Below are 9697 nucleotides of genomic sequence, written 5' to 3' on the forward strand. Positions count from 1 at the left end.
TCCACAGCCTCTCCAACACTTGTTACTATTTGTCTTGCTCATGATAGCCATTCTGACTGGGGTGAGGTGATATCTCATTGTGGTTTTGATTTGCATTTCTCTGATGATTAGTGATGTTGAGCATTTTTTCATATGTCTATTTGCCATTTGTATGTCCTCTTTGGAGAAATGTCTCTTCAGGTCCTCTGCCCATTTTTCAATTGGGTTGTTAGTTTTTTTGTTGTTGAGTTGCATGAGTTCCTTGTATACTTTGGATATTAGGCCCTTATCGAAGGCACTATTTGCAAAAACTTTCTCCCATTCACTTGGTTGCCTCTTTATTTTGTCGATGGTTTCTTTTGCTGTGCAGAAGCTTTTAAGTTTCATATAGTCTCATTCATTTATTTTAGCTTTTACTTCCCTTGCCTCTGGAGTCAAATTCATAAAACGCTCTTTGAACCCAAGATCCATAAGTTTAGTACCTATGTTTTCCTCTATGCAGTTTATTGTGTCAGGTCTTATGCTTAAGTCTTTGATCCATTTTGAATTAATTTTGGTACATGGTGACAGATAGCAGCCCAGTTTCATTCTTTTGCACGTGGCTATCCAATTCTCCCGGCACCATTTATTGAAGAGGCTGTCTTTGCTCCATTGTATGTTTTTAGCTTCTTTGTCAAAAATTATCGTCCATATATATGTGGTTTTATTTCTGGGTTCTCAATTCTATTTCATTGGTCTATGTGTCTGTTTTTCTGCCAATACCATGCTGTTCTGATTATTGTTGCCCTACAGTACAAGCTCAAGTCAGGGAGTGAGATACCTCCAGCATTGTTCTTTTTCCTTAAGATTGCTTTGGCTATTCGGAGGCTTTTGTGGTTCCAAACAAATCTGATGACTTTTTCTTCTATTACTTTTAAAAATGCCATTGGGATTTTGATGGGGATTGCATTAAATCTGTATATTCCTTTTGGTAATATGGCCATTTTAACTATGTTGATTCTTCCAATCCATGAGCACGGAATGTTTTTCCATTTCTTTGTGTCTTCTTCAATTTCTTTTAAAACTGTCTTATAGTTTTCAGCATATAGGTCTTTCACATCCTAGGTTAAGTTTACTCCTAGGTATTTTATTCTTTTTGCTGCAATTGCAAAAAGAATCTTTTTTTTCTGAGATTTCATTGTTAGTATATAGGAATGCAATGGACTTTTGTATGTTGATTTTGTAGCCGGCCACATTACTGTATTCGTTGATTGTTTCTAACAGCTTTCTGGTGGAGTCTTTAGGGTTTTCTATATACAGCATCATGTCAAATGCAAAGAGTGACAATTTAATTTCTTCATTCCCAATTTGGATGCCTTTTATTTATTTCTCTTGCCTGGTTGCTCTGGCAAGGACTTCCAACACTATGTTGAAAAGCAGAGGTGATAGGGGACAGCCCTGTCGTGTTCCTGAACGTAGAGCACAGGGCTTCAGTTTTTCACCGTTAATTATGAGATTAGTTGAGGGTTTGTCATATATGGCCTTTATTATTTTATTTTCCTTCTATACCTATTTTGTTAAGTGTTTTCATCATAAATGGATGTTGTATCTTGTCAAATGCTTTTTCTGCATCAATTGATATAATCATATGATATTTGTCCATTATTTTGTTTATGTGATGTATCGTATTGATGGATTTGCGTATGTTGAACCATCCTTGTGCCCCGGGGATGAACCCCACTTGGTCGTGATGAATAATCTTTTTAATGCATTGTTGCATTTGATCTGCTAGAATTTTGTTTAAGATTTTTGCATCTGTATTCTTCAGAAGTACTGGTCGGTGGTTTTCTTTTTTGTTTTGTCCTTACCAGGTATTGGTATCAGGGTAGTGTTGGCCTCATAGAATGAGTTAGGGAGTACTGTCTCTTCTTCAATTTTTTGGAAGAGTTTGAGCAGGATTGGTATTAGATCCTCTTTGAAGGTTTGGTAGAATTCACTAGTGAAGCCATCTGGTCCCGGACTTCTGCTTTTGGGAAGGTTTTGGTTGATTGGTTCAATTTCTTTACTGGTGATTGGTCTGTTTAGATTTTCCAGTTATTCATGGTTCAGCTTAGAAAGGCTATATGTTTCTAAGAACTTGTTCATTTCTTCTAGGTTATTGAATTTGGTGGCATATAGACCTTCAGAGTATTCTAGGATGATCCTTTGTATTTCTGTGGCATCTGTGATAACTTCCCCTTTTTCATTTCTGATTTTGTGTATTAGTGTCTTTTCTCTTCTTATCTTAGTGAGCCTAGCCAAGGGTATGTCAATTTTGTTAATCATTCCCCAGAACCACTCTTTGTCACATTGATTTTTTTCTATTGTCTTTTTGTTCTCTATTTCATTTAGTTCTGCTCTGATTTTTATTATTTCCTTTCTTCTTCTGAACTTGGGTTTCACTTGTTCTTCTTTTTCTAGTTCTTTAAGGTGTAACCTGAGGTTATTTATTTGGGATTTTTCTTGTTTCTTGAGATAGGCCTATAATGATATAAATTTCCCTCTTAAAACTGCTTTCGCTGCATCCCAAAAATTTTGGTAGGATGTATTTTCATTGTCATTTGTTTCTATGTATCTTTTGATCTCTCCTCTAATTTCTTCTTTGACCCGGTCATTCTTTAAAAGTATGTTGTTTAATCTCCATGTATTTGTGTTTTTTCCTGCTTTCTTTTTGCAGTTGATATCCAATTTCAAAGCCTTGTGATCAGAGAATATGCTTGGTATGATTTCAATCTTCTTAAATTTGCTGAGGCTAGTTTTATGCCCCAATATATAGTCTATTCTTGAGAATGTTCCATGTACACTGGAAAAAAATTTATAGTCTGATGTTTTAGGATGAAGTGCTCTATAAATGTCACTTATGTCCATTTCATCTAATGTGTCATTTAGGGCTGCTATTTCATTATTTATTTTCTGTTTGGATGATCTATCCATAGCTGTCAATGATGTATTTAGGTCCCCTAGTATAATTGTGTTTTGGTCAATTTCTCCCTTTAGTTCTGTTAGTAGTTGCTTGGTATATTTTGGTGCTCCCTTATTGGGGGCATAAATATTGATGACTGTTATGTCTTCTTGTTGTATAGTCCTCTTCACCATTATGAAATGTCCATCTTTGTCTCTTGTTATCTTTTTCACCTTGAAGTCTGTTTCATCTGACATCATTATGGCTACACCTGATTTCCTCTGGATACCATTTGCTTGGAGTGTCAATGTCCACCCTTTCACTTTAAGTCTATACTTGTCCTTGTAGCTGAGATACGTCTCTTGGAAACAGCATATGGTTGGGTTTAGTTTTTTGATCCAATCTGCTACTCTGTGCCTTTTTATTGGTGAGTTCAGTCCATTTACATTTAGGGTGATTATTGACATGTGAGGATTTCCTGTCATTCTATCTTTAGTTTTCTGGTAAGATTGTGTCTCCATTGTTTCTTTGTCTTTTGTTGTTGTCTATTATTTCTGTGTGGTGGTATTCTATGATGTTTCCCTCTGTTCCTTCTTTTATTGTAGTATATATTTCAGTTCTGGATTTTTTTCTAGTGGTTTCCCTGAAGTTTATGTAAAAGAAAGTTTGATATTTAGAGTATTCCATTTTTCCATTTTCTTCAGCATGCTTACTTTCTGCATTCCCATATTCTGGTTCAGGCCTTTACTCTCCCCCTTTTTATGTTTCGGTTGCCACAAATTGTCCATGTTGATGGTGGTCGAAAAGCCTCCTTTAGTGTTTCTTGTAGTGCAGGTCATGTATTAGAAAATTCCCTCAGCTTCTGTATGTCTGGGAAATTCTTTATTCCTCCTTCATATCTAAAGGATATCTTTGCTGGATATATTATTCTTGGCTCATAATTTCTCTCTCTCTCTCTTTTTTTTTTAATCAAGTGATCAGCAATGAGTATTCTCTTCATTTCAGGCTCTTTTTCAATAGTTGGCATATTTGGTTCCACTCCCTCCTGGCTTGTAGAGTTTCTGCTGAGAAATCTGATGATAATCTAATGGGCTTTCCTTTGTAGGTTACCATCTTCTTTTCCCTGGCTGCCTTGAGGATTCTTTTCTTTGTCATTGATTTTAGACAGCTTCAATATAATGTGCCTTGGAGAAGGCCTGTTGGGATTGAGGTAATTAGGTGTTCTATTTGCTTCTTGGATTCGAGGATCCAGTTCTTTCCACAAGTTTGGGAAGTTTTCATCAACTATTTGTTTGAATATACTCTCTTTTCCCTTCTCTCATTCTTCTCCTTCTGGTATGCCTATTATTCTTAGATTGCTCTCTCTGATGGAGTCAGAAAGTTCTTGTAGAGTTCTCTCATTTCTTTTAAGTCTCAAGTCTCTTGTTCCATCTGTGACATTTCCAGGTTTCTATCTTCGATGTCACCAATTCTTTCCTCCATCTGGTCAACTCTATTTCCAAAACTGGCTATTTCATTCTTAATTTCTTCTATTATGTTCTTAATCTCCCGAAATTCTATTTGGTTCTTTTTTTAAATTTCAATCTCTTTTGTAAAATGTTCATGTTGTTTTTTTATTGTGTTCCTGAGTTCATTAAACTGCCTGTCTGTGTTTTCTTGCATCTTGTTGAGTTTTTTCAGAACTGCAATCTTGAATTCTCTGCCATTTAAGTCACATATTTCCATATCTTTAAGTTCACTTTCTGGAGACTTTTCACTTTCTTTCTGAGCTGTCTTGTTGCCTTGGTTATTCATGGCAATTAATGTTTTATTATTTCTCTTCCTAGACATCGACAGGAGTGGCTTCTGTGACAGGTTGATAGGAAGAGGTCTTTCTTTTGTTTTCCACTACATGTTGGTATGATGTTTTATTTTCTCTCTGACTGCAGCCCATTTTTCTCTCTCACACTGTCATGTTATATTTTCTCTGCACTATTCCAGCTTCTCACACAATGGGGGGATTCCCTGGAAGATGGGCTTCTCCTCTGTTAACAGTTCGCTTGGGTCATAGGGCACCACATCCCTGTGGGGATGCGGAGAGCTTTTGAAGTTCCAAAGCTCTTCTTCGGAGCCTGTGTGTTTCAGCAGTTCTGTTTACTCCTGCAGGGATCCAACCAGATAGGTGGGGACAGGGCAGGGTGAGTTGTGAGAGGTGGCCCAAAGCAATGGCGGCGACCACCATCACAGACAGTCCTGCTTCCACAGCTCCCTCCCCTTTGCCAGAACTAGTTGGGCTGGGAATCTGTGTCTGCGGACCACAGTTGTCAGAACTGCAAATATTCTGTTCTTTTGATCTGACACTGCTACTGTTCCACTTCTAGCACTAGGCAGGTGGGTGCGGGGTGAGTTCTGGGAGGGTAGGGGTGGGGCAGCTAGTCTCAGTGCCTACAGCTTCTGTTCTCTGCTCGGCAGTGAGGACTTAAACCACTGTTTTCAGCCTTCTTCCCTCAGTCTTTGCTCCAAGGTCTCTGTCATGAGCGTTGGGTTCAGCCGTTATATGCTGTCCCCTCAGCCCTGTGGGCCATAAACGGAGCCCTAGCATTCCAAGTTCTTCCCTCTCCCACAGCTGCAGTAGTTCCAGGATGCAGCGAGCTCAGAGCACTGTGCTAGTTGTGTGTCCTGCACCCACGCGGCTCCGTCTCTGTACTTCTCCCTTCCCACCTCCCCTGCTCATGCAATTTGCCCACCTTTAGGTGAATTCCGTAGTCAGACTCTTTGTCTTGCCTTGTCTGCTGTGCAGGGAGTCCTTTGTGGAGTTATTGTTGTTCAATTAGTTGTAAATTCCAGGGGAGATTTCCAGAGGCTCACCTCAGGTCACCATTTTGATGACGTCTCATAAGTTCTTTTTATGTATTGGATATTAGCTCTTTATCGAAGGTATTATTTTCAAATATCTTCTCGCATTTGGTTGGCTGCCTTTTTTGTTGTTGCTGTTTCTTTTGCTGTTCAGAAGACTTTTAGTTTGATATAGTCCCATTCATTTGTTTTTGCATTTACTTCCCTTACTTTTGGGATCAAATTCATAAAATCCTCTCTGAGATCAAAGTCCATAAGTGTATTACCTATGTTTTCTTCTATGGATTTAATTCTTTCAGGTCTTATATGGAGGTCTTCAATCCATTTTGAGTTAATTTTTGTCTTTTGCATGTGGCTTTCCAATTTTCCCAACACGTTTTATTGAAGAGACTTTCTTTTCTCCATTGTATGTGTAGGGAAAATGTGAAGAAAATTCACCTTCATTGGATGATGTTAGCTTTTTATTTGTCTTTTGTTTTTGTTCTCTCACATGAGAGACTGCATGTGAGGTGATGGTTAGTTTTTGGTTTGCTTTTAGTTCTTTCAAATGAGAGACTGCATGTGAAGAGCTGGTTAGCTTTTTGTTCCCTCACATGAGAGACTTCATGTGGGTGATGGTTAGCTTAGGGTTAAGAAAATTTCTCCCTCATCTCATTCCAGGCAGGAGAGATATGAGATGATGTTGCTTTCTGTCTCTTTTGTCCGCATCAGCAGATGAGGTGGAGAAGTAACTAATTTATGTCAGAATGATGTGACAGGCATGTTGCCGGGCTTTGGAAGGCCTTTGGGCCCATTGTCCCAGATGAGAAAAGTAAGCACTGTTTGTCCAAATGGACTAGTCCTTCAATCGGATAAACAATATTTTTATCACAGTAACTGCCATACCCTCCCAGAACTAGCCATTCCTTAAGGAGGAAGCAGGGACACAGAGTTTGGCTCTAAGATACATCTAAAGAGATATATAAGACAGACCTCAATTGGCAGTACAGGATTCTTTTGTTCATTGGTAACTGGTGATTTAAAATTTAAAACTTGGAACTTACAGCAACAGCAACAACGACAAAAACAGCAGCATTCCTAGGAAAGTGTTAACATTTTAAAAACTTATATATAACACTCAGATTTCAGCATCAGGAGATGCCCTAGCTTCCAGCCACAGACCTCGTGAGGTCTGGCTGGTTCCTGACCTCTCTCGTGTTGTTCCCAAAGGTTTGTTAACAACTTGCAATATCAGGGGCTGCCCTAATCTCCAGCCATTGGAAGGCCAATGAGATCCATCTTCTCCAATGTTGTTTTCCCACAGTTTGGTAAGCTTTTGGCATATACTGTTATTAGTTAATATCTTATAGAGTTTATCACTACATTTGAATACTCCTTATTGATGTTATTTGTATTTAGCCAAGTTATTTGTATTTAGGGTTTTTGTCAATAGTAAACATATGTTGAGCTCTCTTGAACTTGTATGTATGTATACTCCTTTGACATGACATTGTTATCAGTTTATATAGCTTAGTCTTAACTGACTTTACCTTCTGTCATTGTGTATTCTTTTAATTGCCTTTGTCTTTTGCTATTATATATTGCTAAATAAATTGATTAGATATTGTTAAATAGGTTAATTAGTTCCTGTATAGTGTGTGCTCCTCTTTCTTTTCCCCACTCATCATTACTATATGTTTTTGCCTCCTTTGTTGAAAATTAGTCTCCCACATATTATGTGGGGTTTTCTCTGGGCTCTCAATTCTATTTCATTGGACTGTCTGTTTTTCTGCCAATACCATATTATTTTGATTATTGTAACTTTGTAGTATAATTTGAAGTCAGGGAGTACAATACCTCCAGCGTTTTTTCTTTTTCTTCTTTTTTCTCAGGATAGCTTTGGTTATTTGAGGTCTTTTATGGTTCTAAACAAGCTTAGTGATTTTTTTTGTCCTATTTGTTTGAGAAAAACCTTTGGGATTTTGATGAGGATTGTGTTAAATCTATATATTGCTTTGGGTAATATGGCCATTTTAACTGCTGATTCTTTTGATCCATGAACATGGAATATCTTTTCTTATCTTTGTGTCTCTTCAATTTCTTTCAATAATATTTTGTAGTTTTCTGTGTAGGTCCTTCACATCCTTTGTTGTTTATTCCTATGTATTTTATTCTTTTTTGTTGCAATTGCAAAAGTAATTGTTTTTATTTCATTTTCTGAAATTTTATTGTTAGTCTATAAGAATGGGATGGATTTTGCACATTGATTATGTATCCTGCAATGTTACTGGATTTGTTTATTGTTTCTAATAACTTTTTGGTGGAATCTTTAGGGTTTTCTATATAAAGATTCGTGTCATCTGCGAAAAGTGACAATTTGACTTTTTCATTTCCAATTTGGATGCCTTTTATTTCTTTCTCTTGCATGATTGCTCTGGTTAGGACTTCTAGTGCTATGTTGACTAACAGTAGTGAGAGTGGCCATCCTTGTCTTTTTCCTAATCTTACAGAAAAGCCTTTCAGTTTTTCACCATTCCATATGATGTTAGCTGAGAGTGTGTCATATGTGGCCATTATTATGTTGAGGTACTTTCCTTCTGTACTCATTCTATTAAGCGTTTTAATCATAAATGGGTGTTGTATCTTGTCAAATGCTTTTCCTGCACTTATTGATATGATCAAGATTTTTATCCTTTATTTTGTTAATGTGGTGTATAACATTAATTGATTTGCATATGTTGAACCAGCTTTGGCTCCTGGAATGAATCCCACTCGATCATGATGTATTATCTTTTTAATGTATTGTTTATTAGACTTGCTAGTATTGTGTTTAGGATTTTTGCATCTGTATTCATCAGAGATACTGGTATGTAATTTTTATTTTTGTATTTTCCTTGTCAGGTTTTAGTATCAGAGGAACATTGGCCTCATCAAATGAATTAAGAATTATTGCCTCTTCAATTTTTTGGAATATTTTGTGAATGATAGGTGCTGAATCTTTGAATGTTTGGTAGAATTTTCTAGTGAAGCCATCTGGTCCTGGACTTTTATTTTTGGTAGGTTTTTGATGACTTTAAATCTTCTTACTATTGACTGATCCATTTAGATTTTCTAGTTCTTCATGATTTAGTCTAGGAAGGTTATATATTTCTAAGAACTTGTTCATTTCTTCTGAATTTGGTGGCGTTTAGCCTTTTGTAGTATTCTCGTATAGTCTTTTGTATTTCTGTGATGTCGAAACTTCTCTTTCATTTCTGATTTTGTTTACTTGAATCTTTTTTCTTTTTTCCTTAGTGAGTCTGGCAAGAGGTTTGTCAATTTTGTTAATCCTTTAAAAGAACCAACTCTTTGTTGCTTAATTTTTTTCTATTGTTTTTTGTTTTCTATTTCATTTAATTCTGCTTTAATTTTTATTATTTCCTTCCTTCTATTGACTTTGGGCTTTGTTCTTATTTTCTAGTTTCTTAAGGTGAAATATTAGATTATTTATTTGAAATTTTTCTCGTTTCTTGAAGTAGGCCTTTAATGATATAAACTTCCCTCTTATGACCACTTTCGCTGTATCCCCAAAATTTTGATATATCATATTACCATTCTCAAATTTCTCTATGTACCTTTTGATCTCTTCTTTTATTTCTTCTTTGACCTAGTCATTGCTTAGTAACATGTTGTTTAATCTCCACATATTTGTGGTTCTTCCTGCTTTCTATTTGCAGTTGATTTTTAATTTCAAAGCATGTGGTCAAAGAATATGTGTGGTATTCTTTCAATCTTCTTAAATTTGTTGAGGCTAGTTTTGTGTCCCAACATATGGTCTATCCTTGAGAATGTTCCATGTGCACTAGAGAAAAATGCATATTCTGGTGCTCTGGGATAAAAATATTTGTAAATATCAATTATGTGCACTTGGTTTAAGGTGTCATTTAAGTCCGATATTTCTTTTTTCCCCCTTTCTTCCACCTCCCCTCCCCCCACTCTGGTTCA

The 9697-nt window shown here is 36.5% G+C and overlaps 1 non-coding gene across 1 annotated transcript; it reads right to left on the minus strand.

Moving 5' to 3' along the window:
* Positions 1 to 3870: 3870 nt before the first annotated feature.
* LOC148755060 (small nucleolar RNA SNORD2) lies at positions 3871 to 3940 on the minus strand. The gene has a single exon (XR_016019515.1). It is a non-coding gene; the product is annotated as a small nucleolar RNA SNORD2 (small nucleolar RNA).
* Positions 3941 to 9697: the final 5757 nt, after the last annotated feature.

This window comes from Rhinolophus sinicus, chromosome 16, assembly GCF_057876585.1.
Source record: "Rhinolophus sinicus isolate RSI-liver-muscle chromosome 16, RSI-T2T, whole genome shotgun sequence".
In the NCBI taxonomy this organism is placed as follows: domain Eukaryota; kingdom Metazoa; phylum Chordata; class Mammalia; order Chiroptera; family Rhinolophidae; genus Rhinolophus; species Rhinolophus sinicus.